This window comes from Aegilops tauschii, chromosome 3 (genome assembly GCF_002575655.3).
Source record: "Aegilops tauschii subsp. strangulata cultivar AL8/78 chromosome 3, Aet v6.0, whole genome shotgun sequence".
Lineage (NCBI taxonomy): Eukaryota > Viridiplantae > Streptophyta > Magnoliopsida > Poales > Poaceae > Aegilops > Aegilops tauschii.
This window is the reverse complement of record NC_053037.3, coordinates 374,776,373-374,790,047: the sequence shown is the minus strand read 5'-3', so window position 1 is coordinate 374,790,047 and position 13,675 is coordinate 374,776,373. Positions and strand designations below refer to the sequence as shown.

The window sequence follows — 13,675 nt, the reverse complement described above, 5'->3', positions numbered from 1 at the left end:
ATTCATTCCCATTTCTTGCATGGGACCTAAGCATGCACCCAATGACACAGATTTGATTTTTCAACCAATTTATATGCACTGGAGCATGTGCATGTAGTTCAAATTTGAATTATGCACATAAAATGCATTGAAAATCCAGTTAATGCATAAAAATGTCAAAACGAACCCCGAAAAATCACAAAAATTCACACAACACTCTTGTTGTTCTATGTTGACACGAGAACAAAATTTGAAAGCAATAAGAGGCAATGGATATCGTTTCATCCCCAAAGGTGGGACGTTCCCTACCGAAAATCATCATGCTTGTTGTGAGAAGCTCCGGTTTGTGAGAAGCACATACCCAAACCTGCCCCAAATGGGACAAAATTTGTACCACGACATGTTGATGCCGCTCTACGATAGCATGCCAAGTTTCATGATATTCAGACGAGTTTTGAATTACCTAGAATTTAAAAACCAGACATCTCAATGTTTTGCCGGCATTCAACGGTGCCTGGTGTTGGAAATTCATTCCCATTTCTTGCATGGGACCTAAGCATGCATCCAAGGACACAGATTTGATTTTTCAACCAATTTATATGCACTAGAGCATGCGCATGTAGTTCAAATTTGAATTGTTCACCTGAAATGGCTAGAAAACCAATTTAATGTATAAAATGTCAAACGAACCCTAAATAATTTCAATTCTTTTACGACACACATATAGTTGCATGTTCACTCCAGATAAAAGGTCTAGCAATTAAAACACCATCCATTGCCGCTGTGACCCCATTATGTAGTTCAAATCAAGATGTAAAATCAAGTAGATCGCACACAGTTTATTATCAGCAACCGTGTGAGATGTAGTACAAAATATCTTGGAGCACCGTCGGTGTATAGTACACCTATGGCTTACGCGAGAAGGTGCGTCAGCTACAGTCTACACCCGGCGTCTCAAGCACACTAGCTCGCTCCCCAAATATCATTTCACTGTTCAATCGTCGCCGGTGAAAGATGGGCACGTGGACCCACGTCGTGAGGGCAACTTCGGTGGCCCACTCCGGCGAGAGCGCGGTCGCAGCCGCCATGCGCGTGCTAACAAGGTGCATGAGCGCGGCCGCAATTTGCGACCGGGCCGCAAAGGCAGCCCAAACGGCCGCTGTTGCTTCTCAGGTGGCGGCAGCAACATCTGCCTCGGGGATAGCAACTGGCGAGAGCGGCACAGCAGTTGTCCGTTCCGCAACGGCGGCCTTAGCCCTGATGGAGGCCGCCCACACCCAGCTCCTGGCGGTCACCGCACAAATCGAACGAAGCTTCTCCGACAACGGTCAGCAACCCACGGCCGAAGAGCTGGCAATCGCCGAGAGCGTTCGAGCAGTCGTCCGTTCCTCCTCCGCCACCTCCAAGCCCAGATCATGTCCGCCCACGCCCAGCTCATGGCGGCCTTTTCCAAAGAGATGGCGGACGCGGATGGCGAGATGCTTGCCGAGTATGGTGCAATGGATGCCATGGAGCCCCTTCCCCAGGAGACCGTCGGGCACCAGCTGGACATGGAGGTGGCGGCAGAGATCGACGAACACCAGTCGTAGTAGTACTTCCTACCTCTTGAGCATGCGCTGGTTTTCCCTTGAAGAGGAAAGGGTGATGCAGCAAAGTAGCATAAGTATTTCCCTCAGTTTTTGAGAACCAAGGTATCAATCCAGTAGGAGACTACACGCAAATCCCTAGTAACTGCACAAACAATTAAGAACCTTGCAACCAAGGCGATAAAGGGGTTGTCACTTCACGGCCACTTGCAAAAGTGAGATCTGATAAAGATAATAAGGTAAATATTTTTGGTATTTTTGTTGTATAGATCGAAAAGTAAAGATTGCAAAATAAACGGCGATAGAAATAGCTAGTTGACGGGAGATTAATATGATGGAAAATAGACCCGGGGGCCATAGGTTTCACTAGTGGCTTCTCTCAAGATAGTATATTCTATGGTGGGTGAACAAAATACTGTCGAGCAATTGATAGAAAAGCGCATAGTTATGAGAATATCTAGGCATGATCATGTATATAGGCATCAGGTCCATGACAAGTAGACCGAAACGATTCTGCATCTACTACTATTACTCAACACATCGACTGCTATCCAGCATGCATCTAGAGTATTAAGTTCATAAGAACAGAGTAACACATTAGGCAAGATGACATGATGTAGAGGGATAAACTCAAGCAATATGATATAAACCCCATCTTTTTATCCTCGATGGCAACAATACAATACATGCCTTGCTGCCCCTGCTGTCACTCGGAAAGGACACCGCAAGATTGAACCCAAAGCTAAGCACTTCTCCCATTGCAAGAAAGATCAATCTAGTAGGCCAAACTAAACCGATAATTCGAAGAGACTTGCAAAGATATCAAATCATGCATATAAGAATTAAGAGAAGAATCAAATATTGTTCATAGATAATCTTGATTATAAACCCACAATTCATCGGATCTCGACAAACACACCGCAAAAGGTATTACATCGAATAGATCTCCAAGAAGATCGAGGAGAACTTTGTATTGAGATCCAAGGAGAGAGAAGAAGCCATCTAGCTAATAACTATGGACCCGAAGGTCTGTGGTAAACTACTCACACATCATCGGAGAGGCCATGGTGTTGATGTAGAGGCCCTCCGTGATCGATTCCCCCTCCGGCGGAGCGCCGGAAAAGGCCCCAAGATGGGATCTCACGGGTACAGAAGGTTGCGGCGGTGGAAAAAGTGTTTCGTGGCTCCCCTAGATGTTTTCAGGGTATAAGAGTATATATAGGCGAAGGAAGTAGGTCGGTGGAGCTATGAGGGGCCCACGAGGGTGGGGGCACGCCTACCCCCTGGGCGTGCCTCCCTGCCTCGTGGCCGCCTCGTTGCTTCCTTGACGTCCACTCCAAGTCTCCTGGATTGCATTTGTTCCAAAAACGATCCTCGCAAAGGTTTCATTCCTTTTGGATTCCGTTTTATATTCCTTTTCTGCGAAACACTGAAATAGGCAAAAAACAACAATTTGCACTGGGCCTTCGGTTAGTAGGTTAGTCCCAAAAATAATATAAAAAGGAATATTAAAGCCCATTAAACATCGAAAATAGATAATATAATAGCATGGAACAATCAAAAATTATAGATACGTTGGAGACATATCAAGCATCCCCAAGCTTAATTCCTGCTCGTCCTCTAGTAGGTAAATGATAAAAACAGAATTTTTGATGTGGAATGCTACCTAATATAATTTTCAATGTAATTCTCTTTATTGTGGCATGAATGTTCAGATCCGAAAGATTCAAGATAAAAGTTTAATATTGACATAAAATAATAATACTTCAAGCATACTAACTAAGCAATTATGTCTTCTCAAAATAACATAGCCAAACAAAGCTCATCCCTACAAAATCGTATAGTTTGGTCATGCTTCATTTTTGTCACACAAAAATGCTCTCATCATGCACAACCCGGATGACAAGCCAAGCAATTATTTCATACTTTAGTATTTCTCAAACTTTTTCAACTTTCACGCAATACATGAGCGTGAGCCATGGACATAACACTATGGGTTGATTAGAATATAATGATGGGGGTTGTGTGGACAAGACAAAAAAGGAAAAAGTCTCACATTGATGCAGCTAATCAACGGGCTAGGGAGATGCCCATCAATTGATGTCAATGCAAGGAGTAGGGATTGCCATGCAACAGATGCACTAGAGCTATAAATGTATGAAAGCTCAACAAAAGAAACTAAGTGGGTGTGCATCCAACTTGCTTGCTCACGAAGACCTAGGGCATTTTAGGAAGCCCATTGTTGGAATATACAAGCCAAGTTCTATAATGAAAAATTCCCACTAGTATATGAAAGTGACAAAATAAGAGACTCTCTATCATAAAGATCATGGTGCTACTTTGACGCACAAGTGTGGAAAAAGGATAGTAGCATTGTCCCTTCTTTTTTTAGGGCCTTCCTTTTTTTATTTGGCCTTTCTTTTTTTTCCTTTTTTTATTTGGCCTTTCCTTTTTTTATTTGGACTTTTTTTTCATGGGACAATGCTCTATTAATGATGATCATCACACTTCTATTTATTTACAACTCAATGATTACAACTCGATACTAGAACAAAATATGACTCTATATGAGTGCCTCTGGCGGTGTACCGGGATGGGCAATGAAACAAGAGTGACATGTATGAAAAATTATGAATGGTGGCCTAGCCACAAATACGATGTCAACTACATGATCATGCAAGGCAATATGACAATGATGAAGCGTGTCATAATAAATGAAAGGGTGGAAAGTTGCATGGCAATATATCTCGGAATGGCTATGGAAATGCCATAATAGGTAGGTATGGTGGCTGTTTTGAGGAAGATATAAGGAGGTTTATGTGTGATAGAGCATATCATATCACGGGGTTTGGATGCACCGGTGAAGTTTGCACCAACTCTCAAGGTGAGAAAGGGCAATGCACGGTACCGAAGAGGCTAGCAATGATGGAAAGGTGAGAGTGTGTATAATCCATGGACTCAACATTAGTAATAAAGAACTCACATACTTATTGCAAAAATCTACAAGTCATCAAAAAAAGCATTACGCGCATGCTCCTAGGGGGATAGATTGGTAGGAAAAGACCATCGCTTGTCCCCGACCGCCACTCATAAGGATGACAATCAAAGAACACCTCATGTTTCAAATGTGTCACACAACGGTTACCATACGTGCATGCTACGGGACTTGCAAACTTCAACACAAGTATTTCTCAAATTCACAATTACTCAACTAGCATAACTCTAATATCACCATCTTCATATCTCAAAACAGTCATCAAGTATCAAACTTCTCATAGTATTCAATGCACTATATATGAAAGTTTTTATTCTACCCATCTTGGATGCCTATCATATTAGGACTAATTTTATAACCAAAGCAAATTACCATGCTGTTCTAAAAGACTCTCAAAATAATATAAGTGAAGCATGAGAGATCAACAATTTCTTCAAAATAAAACCACCACCGTGCTCTAAAAGATATAAGCGAAGCACTAGAGCAAAATTATCTAGCTCAAAAGATATAAGTGAAGCACATATAGTATTCTAATAAATTCCAATTCATGTGTCTCTCTCCAAAAGGTGTGTACAGCAAGGATGATTGTGGTAAACTAAAAAGCAAAGACTCAAATCATACAAGACGCTCCAAGCAAAACACATATCATGTGGTGAATAAAAATATAGCCTCAAGTAAAGTTACTGATAGACGAAGACGAAAGAGGGGATGCCTTCCGGGGCATCCCCAAGCTTAGGCTTTTGGTTATCCTTGAGTTTTACCTTGGGGTGCCTTGGGCATCCCCAAGATTAGGCTCTTGCCACTCCTTATTCCATAATCCATCAAATCTTTACCCAAAACTTGAAAACTTCACAACACAAAACTCAACAGAAAATCTCATGAGCTCCGTTAGCGAAATAAAACAAACCACCACTTTAAGGTACTATAATGAACTCATTCTTTATTTATATTGATGTTAAACCTACTGTATTCCAACTTCTCTATGGTTCATACCCCCCGATACTAGCCATAGATTCATCAAAATAAGCAAACAACGCACGTGTCAAAAACAGAACAGTCTGTAGTAATCTGTATCAAACGAAAACTTATGGAACTCCAAAAATTCTGAAATAAATTGGTGGACGTGAGTAATTTATCTATTAATCATCTTCAAAAATAATCAACCTAAAAGAACTCTCCAGTAAAAAATGATAGCTAATCTCGTGGGTGCTAAAGTTTCTGTTTTTTACAGCAAGATCGCAAAGACTTCACCAAGTCTTCCCAAAGGTTCTACTTGGCACAAACACTAATTAAAACATAAAACCACATCTAACCAGAGTCTAGATGAATTATTTATTACTAAACAGGAACAAAAAGTAAGGAACAAAAATAAAATTGGGTTGCCTCCCAACAAGCGCTATCGTTTAACGCCCCTAGCTAGGCATAAAAACAAGAATAGATCTAGGTATTGTCATCTTTGGTATGCAATCCATAAGTGGCTCTCATAATAGATTCATAAGGTAATTTAATTTTCTTCCTAGGAAAGTGTTCCATGCCTTTCCTCAATGGAAACTGGAATCTAATATTTCCTTTTTTCATATCAATAATTGCACCGATCGTTCTAAGGAAAGGTCTACCAAGAATAATAGAACATGTAGGATTGCAATCTATATCAAGGACAATGAAATCTACGGGCACATAATTCCTATTTGCAACAATAAGAACATCATTAATCCTTCCCATAGGTTTCTTAATGGTGGAATCTGCAAGGTGCAAATTTAAAGAACAATCATCAAATTCGCAGAAACCGAACACATCACACAAAGTTTTAGGAATCATGGAAACACTAGCACCCAAATCACACAAAGCATAGCATTCATGATCTTCAATCTTAATTTTAATAGTAGGTTCCCACTCATCATAAAGTTTTCTAGGGATAGAAACTTCTATTTCAAGTTTTTCTTCATAAGATTGCATTAAAGCATCAACGATATGTTTGGTAAAAGCTTTATTTTGGCTATAAGCATGAGGAGAATTTAACACGGATTGCAACAAGGAGATACAATCTATCAAAGAACAATTGTCATAATTAAATTCCTTGAAATCCAAAATAGTGGGTTCATTGCTATTTAAAGTTTTGACTTCTTCAATCCCACTTTTACCAATTTTTGCATCAAGATCTAAAAACTTCGAATCATTGGGATGCCTTTTAACTAAAGTTGACTCATCTCCAGTCCCATGATTATCAAGATTCATACTAGAAAACAAATATTTAATAGGAGACACATCAATCACTTTTAGATCTTCATCGTTATTATCATGAAAACTGGAAGAACACGCTTTCACAAAGCAATCTTTTTTAGCACGCATCCTAGTGGTTCTTTCTTTACACTCATCAATGGAAATTCTCATGGCTTTGAGAGACTCATTGATACCATGCTTAGGTGGAATAGATCTAAGTTTCAAAGAATCAACATCAAGAGAAATTCTATCCACGTTCCTAGCCAAATCATCAATCTTAGGCAATTTTTCTTCAAGCAAAGCATTGAAATTCTTTTGCGAAATCATAAATTCTTTGACACTAGTCTCAAAATCAGAGGGCATCTTATTAAAATTTCCATCAGAGTTGTTGTAGGAATTAACATAATTATTAAAGGAATTACTAGGGAACTGTAACGCCCCAAGACCCACACTTCAGAAGCCTTCCAGTTATTTCGTTGTTGCCGTGTGTTTTATTTGTTTGTTGCATTTCATCATGGCATCATCCGCATTGCATCGGTACTCGTTGCCGTCATTATTTTTAAAATTGCAATCGTTCACAGTTGCCGCTCCTCGCTTGTCTCCATTGACCTTTTGACATGCCCCTTTGTCGTTGTCGACCTCTCTCAGACCCCTCGCGTGCGTGTCCAAAACTTCCCTAAACCCGACCCGGACTATCGCTACCGATGGGTCCGAATCATCCCAAAACATCTATAAAACATCATCGTTTCTTATATAGACTCTTCTAGCGTATTTTTCCCGGCCGTCCGATTACGATCGGAGGGACCGGATACCCCTAAGCTAACCCCTTCCTATAAATAGACCCTAACCCTAAATTTTAGGAGCAATGTCCCATCCATCCTCCATCGCGCCGCCAGTCGACTGTCTTCCTCCTCCTTGGGATCCCCTCCCGATCCAAAACCACCATCCACAGCCCGCCCCCGCTCCTCCTCAGTTTCCACGCCCAACCAACCAGTGCCTCCCCTGGATCCCGTCGTCCACCCAACCAGCGCAGCCACCAGACCGGAGCTCCGTTGCCGGTGAAGACCTCCTCTCCTCCCTCGCACCTCGTGCTCCTTTTTTCTCTCTCTGCCTTCTTTCCCTTCCCCGTTCTCAAAATCTCTCTGTCTCGTTTTGGACAGGGAGCCAAAGGAAGCCGCCTTGGCCTGGGCTCGGCCTCAAGGTCCCGTCACCACCATCTTCTACAGCTGCTGCCCCGCTGATCGTCGGCACCCCTCGCCGGTAAGGCATCGCCGCCGCGCGCCCCGATTCTCTCTCTTTTTGGCCGCTACGACCTCCCCTTCTCTCCCTCTTTTCTCTTTGAACAGAAGCAGGAGCTCCCATGGCCGCCGCCGCGGAGCCTCCCGAGCACACCTGCGAGTGCAGGTCCGAACCCCGCCGTCCTCGTCTTCTCGTGCGGCTCCACCTCGAGGCCCCAGCTCTGCCGAACCAGCCGTCGTCATCACCCGAGCTGGTTGCCGCCGCCAAGTCCCTCGCCTCGCGCGCCAAGTTCGCCATCGTCGCTCCCCTGCATCGCCGTTGCCTGCCTCTGCCTGCGTCCTCTGCTTCTTCCAGGACGAGGCGCCCGCTCGCCCATGCCTCGCGTTGACCACGCCTCCCCAACCTCCTCGCTCGGGCCAGCTGCCGATCTGGCCCAGCCAACGCTCCTCCCCACCGAACCGGGCTGAAGCCCATGGGTGAGCAGCCCCTCCAGCCCCTCTGCTCTGTTGGCCCGAGTGTAGTTTCGGCCCGATGCGTGTTTTTTTCCTCTGTTGCGATTTTAGCTATTATCCTCAGGATTGCTGTTTTACAGAAAAACCCCTAGTGTTCATGCATCTATAACTAGTTAACCATGCATCATATGTAAATAATTTATATATGTAAAATTCTTAGAATTTCATCTAGTTTCATAATATCCAACTTTCATCCATGTTAAAAATGTTTAACTTGCTGTTTGCATTAATTTGCTTAAATGCCATGTTAAAATGATTTATTTCATAACTAAATAACCGTAGCTCCAAATTTAATAAACTTTGTATGTAAATGGGGTATAAAAATGCCTAGTTTAACAGGGTGCACTTTGTTTTACTATTTAACAACATTAAAATATGTTTTAGGGCAGAACAGTAGCAAATTCGAAATATGCATATGAGGATTTTCCGGAATGTTGTTTCTTATTTCTGGCCTCATTTAAACTTGCCTAAATAGTTAGTTTAATTATACTTCACCTCTTGCCATGTTTAACAACATTTAATATTGTTGGGTACATAAACGAGAGTGAACTAAATGTTTGAAATGTGGTGTTTCGTCAATATGCAACTCGTTGCATATTGTGCTCCACTTAACTTGTAGTATTGTTTGTGCACTTTGCCATGCCATGCCTCCTTAAACCGGACATGCATCATACTCGATTGTGCATCATGCCATGTTTATGTGATGGTTGTTTACCATGTTGTTTGCTTCTTTCCGGTGTTGCTTCTTCGGGTTAGTTCCGATAACGTCGCGTTTGTGAGGATTTGTTCGACTTCGTCCGTTTGTCTTCTTCATGGACTCGTTCTTCTTCCTTGCGGGATCCCAGGCAAGATGACCATACCCTCGAAATCACTTCTATCTTTGCTTGCTAGTTGTTCGCTCTATTGCTATGCCGCGCTACCTATCACTTGCTATATCATGCCTCCCATATTGCCATGTCAAGCCTCTAACCATCCTTTCCTAGCGAACCGTTGTTTGGCTAAGTTACCGATTTTGCTCAGCCCTTCTTATAGCGTTGCTAGTCGCAGGTGAAGCTGAAGTTTGTTCCATGTTGGAACATGGATATGTTGGGATATCACAATATCTCTTATTTTAATTAATGCATCTGTATATACTTGGTAAAGGGTGGAAGGCTCGGCCTTATGCCTGGTGTTTTGTTCCACTCTTGCCGCCCTAGTTTCCGTCATATCGGTATTATGTTCCCGGATTTTGCGTCCCTAACGCGGTTGGGTGTTATGGGTACCCCTCGACAGTTCGCTTTGAATAAAACTCCTCCAGCAAGGCCCAACCTTGGTTTTACATTTGCCTAACAACCTATTACCCCTTCCCTTGGGTCGGCCAACCCGAGGGTCATCTTTATTTAGCCCCCCGGGCCAGTGCTTCTCTAAGTGTTGGTCCGAACCGAGCAGCCCGCGGGGCCACCTCGGGGAAACTCGAGGCCTGGTTTTACTCGTAGCTTGACTTATCCGGTGTGCCCTGAGAACGAGATATGTGCAGCTCCTATCGGGATTTGTCGGCACATTCGGGCGGCTTTGCTGGACTTGTTTTACCATTGTCGAAATGTCTTGTACCGGGATTCCGAGATTGGTCGGGTCTTCCCGGGAGAAGGAATATCCTTCGTTGATCGTGAGAGCTTATCACGGGCTAAGTTGGGACACCCCTGCAGGGTATTATCTTTCGAAAGCCGTGCCCGCGGTTATGTGGCAGATGGGAATTTGTTAATGTCCGGTTGTAGAGAACTTGACACTTGATTTAATTAAAATGCATCAACCACGTGTGTAGCCGTGATGGTCTCTTTTCGGCGTTGTCCGGGAAGTGAACACGGTTTTGGGTTATGTTTGGACGTAAGTAGTTTCAGGATCACTTCTTGATCACTTCTAGCTTCTCGACCGTTGCGTTGCTCCTCTTCTCGCTCTTATTTGCGTATGTTAGCCACCATATTTGCTTAGTGCTTGCTGCAGCTCCACCTCATTACCCCATCCTTCCTATAAGCTTAAATAGTCTTGATCTCGCGGGTGTGAGATTGTTGAGTCCTCATGACTCACAGATTCTACCAAAACAGTTGCAGGTGCCGACGATACCAGTGCAGGTGATGCTACCGAACTCAAGTGGGAGTTCGACGAGGACCTTGGTCGTTACTATGTTTCGTTTCCTGTTGATCAGTAGTGGAGCCCAGTTGGGACGATCGGGGATCTAGCAGTTGGGTTATCTTCTTTTCTTTTGGCTTTGACTGTAGTCGGTCTATGTGTGTACTCTGATTGATGTATGATTTATTTAAGTATTGTGTGAAGTGGCGATTGTAAGCCAACTCTCTTTATCCCATTATTGTTCATTACATGGGATTGTGTGAAGATGACCCTTCTTGCGACAAAACCTACAATGCGGTTATGCCTCTAAGTCGTGCCTCGACACGTGGGAGATATAGCCGCATCGTGGGTGTTACAGGAACGGCCTAGAAAAGTTTCCTCTATATGCGTTGTTACCAAAATTGTTCCTACCAAAAAAATTCACATCCATAGATTCATTATTATTATCAATCAAAGTGGGCAAAGGCATGTAATTAGGATCAGAAGAAACACTCTTATTAGCAAACAATTTCATAAGTTCATCCATCTTTCCACTCAAAACATTAATCTCTTCAATCGCATGAACCTTTTTACTAGTAGATCTTTCGGTGTGCCATTGAGAATAATTAACCATAATATTATCTAGGAGTTTAGTAGCTTCTCCTAAAGTGATTTCCATAAAAGTGCCTCCCGCGTCTGAGTCTAAAAGATTTCTAGAAGCAAAACTCAATCCAGCATAATTTTTTTGTATAATCATCCATAAATTCAAACCATGTGTAGGGCAATTACGTATCATTAATTTCATCCTCTCCCAAGCTTGTGCAACATGCTCATGATCAAGTTGGTTAAAATTCATGATATCGTTTCTAAGAGAGATGATCTTAGTGGGAGGAAAATACTTAGAGATAAAAGCATCTTTGCACTTATTCCATGAATCAACACTATTTTTAGGCAAAGAAGACAACCAAGTTTTAGCACGATCTCTAAGCAAAAGCGGAAATAGCTTCAATTTAACAATATCGTTGTCCACATCTTTCTTCTTTTGCATATCGCACAAAACAACAAAGTTGTTTAGATGGGTAGCGGCATCTTCACTAGGAAGGCCAAAAAATTGATCTTTCATGACAAGATTCAACAAAGCAGCATTAATTTCACAAGATTCAGCATCAGTAATAGGAGCAATCGAAGTGCTAATAAAATCATTGTTGTTGCTATTGGAAAATTCACACAATTTAGTATTGTCTTGAGCCATCGTGACAAACAATCAACCCAACACACAAGCAAACAAGAAGCAAGCAAAAAGAGACGAGCAGAAAAAGGGCGAATAAAACGGCAAGGGTGAAGTGGGGGAGAGGAAAACGAGAGGCAAATGGCAAATAATATAATGCGAGGGATAAGAGTTTGTGATGGGTACTTGGTATGTCTTGACTTGTGCGTAGATCTCCCCGGCGACGGCGCCAGAAATCCTCACGTTGGCGGGAGATCAAATCTTGACTTGACTTGGTGCAAACCTCCCCAGCAACGGCGCCAAAAATCCTTCTTGCTACCTCTTGAGCATGCGTTGGTTTTCCCTTGAAGAGGAAAGGGTGATGCAGCAAAGTAGCATAAGTATTTCCCTCGGTTTTTGAGAACCAAGGTATCAATCCAGTAGGAGACTATACGCAAATCTCTCATACCTGCACAAACAATTAAGAACCTTGCAACCAACGCGATAAAGGGGTTGTCAATCCCTTCACGGCCACTTGCAAAAGTGAGATCTGATAAAGATAATAAGGTAAATATTTTTGATATTTTTGTTGTATAGATTGAAAAGTAAAGATTGCAAAATAAACGGCGATAGAAATAGCTAGTTGACGGGAGATTAATATGATGGAAAATAGACCCGGGGGCCATAGGTTTCACTAGTGGCTTCTCTCAAGATAGTATATTCTACGGTGGTGAACAAATTACTCGAGCAATTGATAGAAAAGCGCATAGTTATGAGAATATCTAGGCATGATCATGTATATAGGCATCACGTCCGTGACAAGTAGACCGAAACGATACTGCATCTACTATTATTACTCCACACATCGACCGCTATCCAGCATGCATCTAGAGTATTAAGTTCATAAGAACAGAGTAACGCATTGATGACATGATGTAGAGGGATAAACTCAAGCAATATGATATAAACCCCATCTTTTTATCCTTGATGGCAACAATACAATATGTGCCTTGCTGTCCCTGCTATCACTGAGAAAGGACACCGCAAGATTGAACCCAAAGCTAAGCACTTCTCCCATTGCAAGAAAGATCAATCTAGTAGGCCAAACTAAACCAATAATTCGAAGAGACTTGCAAAGATATCAAATCATGCATATAAGAATTCAGAGAAGAATCAAATATTGTTCATAGATAATCTTGATCATAAACCCACAATTCATCGGATCTCGACAAACACACCGCAAAAAGTATTACATCGAATAGATCTCCAAGAAGATCGAGGAGAACTTTGTATTGAGATCCAAAGAGAGAGAAGAAGCCATCTAGCTAATAACTATGGACCCAAAGGTCTGTGATAAACTACTCACACATCATCGGAGATGCCATGGTGTTGATGTAGAGGCCCTCCATGATCGATTCCCCCTCCGGCGGAGCGCCGGAAAAGGCCCCAAGATGGGATCTCACGGGTACAGAAGGTTGCGGCGGTGGAAAAAGTGTTTCGTGGCTCCCCTGGATGTTTTCAGGGTATAAGAGTATATATATAGGCGAAGGAAGTTGGTCGGTGGAGCTACGAGGGGCCCACGAGGGTGGGGGCACGCCTACCCCCCTGGGCGCGCCTCCTTGCCTCGTGGCCGCCTCGTTGCTTCCTTGACGTCCACTCCAAGTCTCCTGGATTGCGTTTGTTCCAAAAATGAGCCTCGCGAAGGTTTCATTCCGTTTGGATTCCGTTTGATATTCCTTTTCTGCGAAACACTGAAATAGGCAAAAACAGCAATTTGCAGTGGGCCTTCGGTTAGTAGGTTAGTCCCAAAAATAATATAAAAAGGTATATTAAAGCCCATTAAACATCCAAA

At 42.7% G+C, this 13,675-nt stretch overlaps 1 long non-coding RNA gene across 1 annotated transcript; it reads left to right on the top strand.

Annotated features, from left to right (window-relative positions):
- The first annotated feature begins 7,673 nt into the window (after positions 1 to 7,673).
- On the top strand, positions 7,674 to 8,213 carry LOC120975889 (uncharacterized). Its single transcript, XR_005771316.3, has 3 exons — positions 7,674 to 7,838; positions 7,941 to 8,040; positions 8,127 to 8,213. It is a non-coding gene; the product is annotated as an uncharacterized lncRNA (long non-coding RNA).
- Positions 8,214 to 13,675: the final 5,462 nt, after the last annotated feature.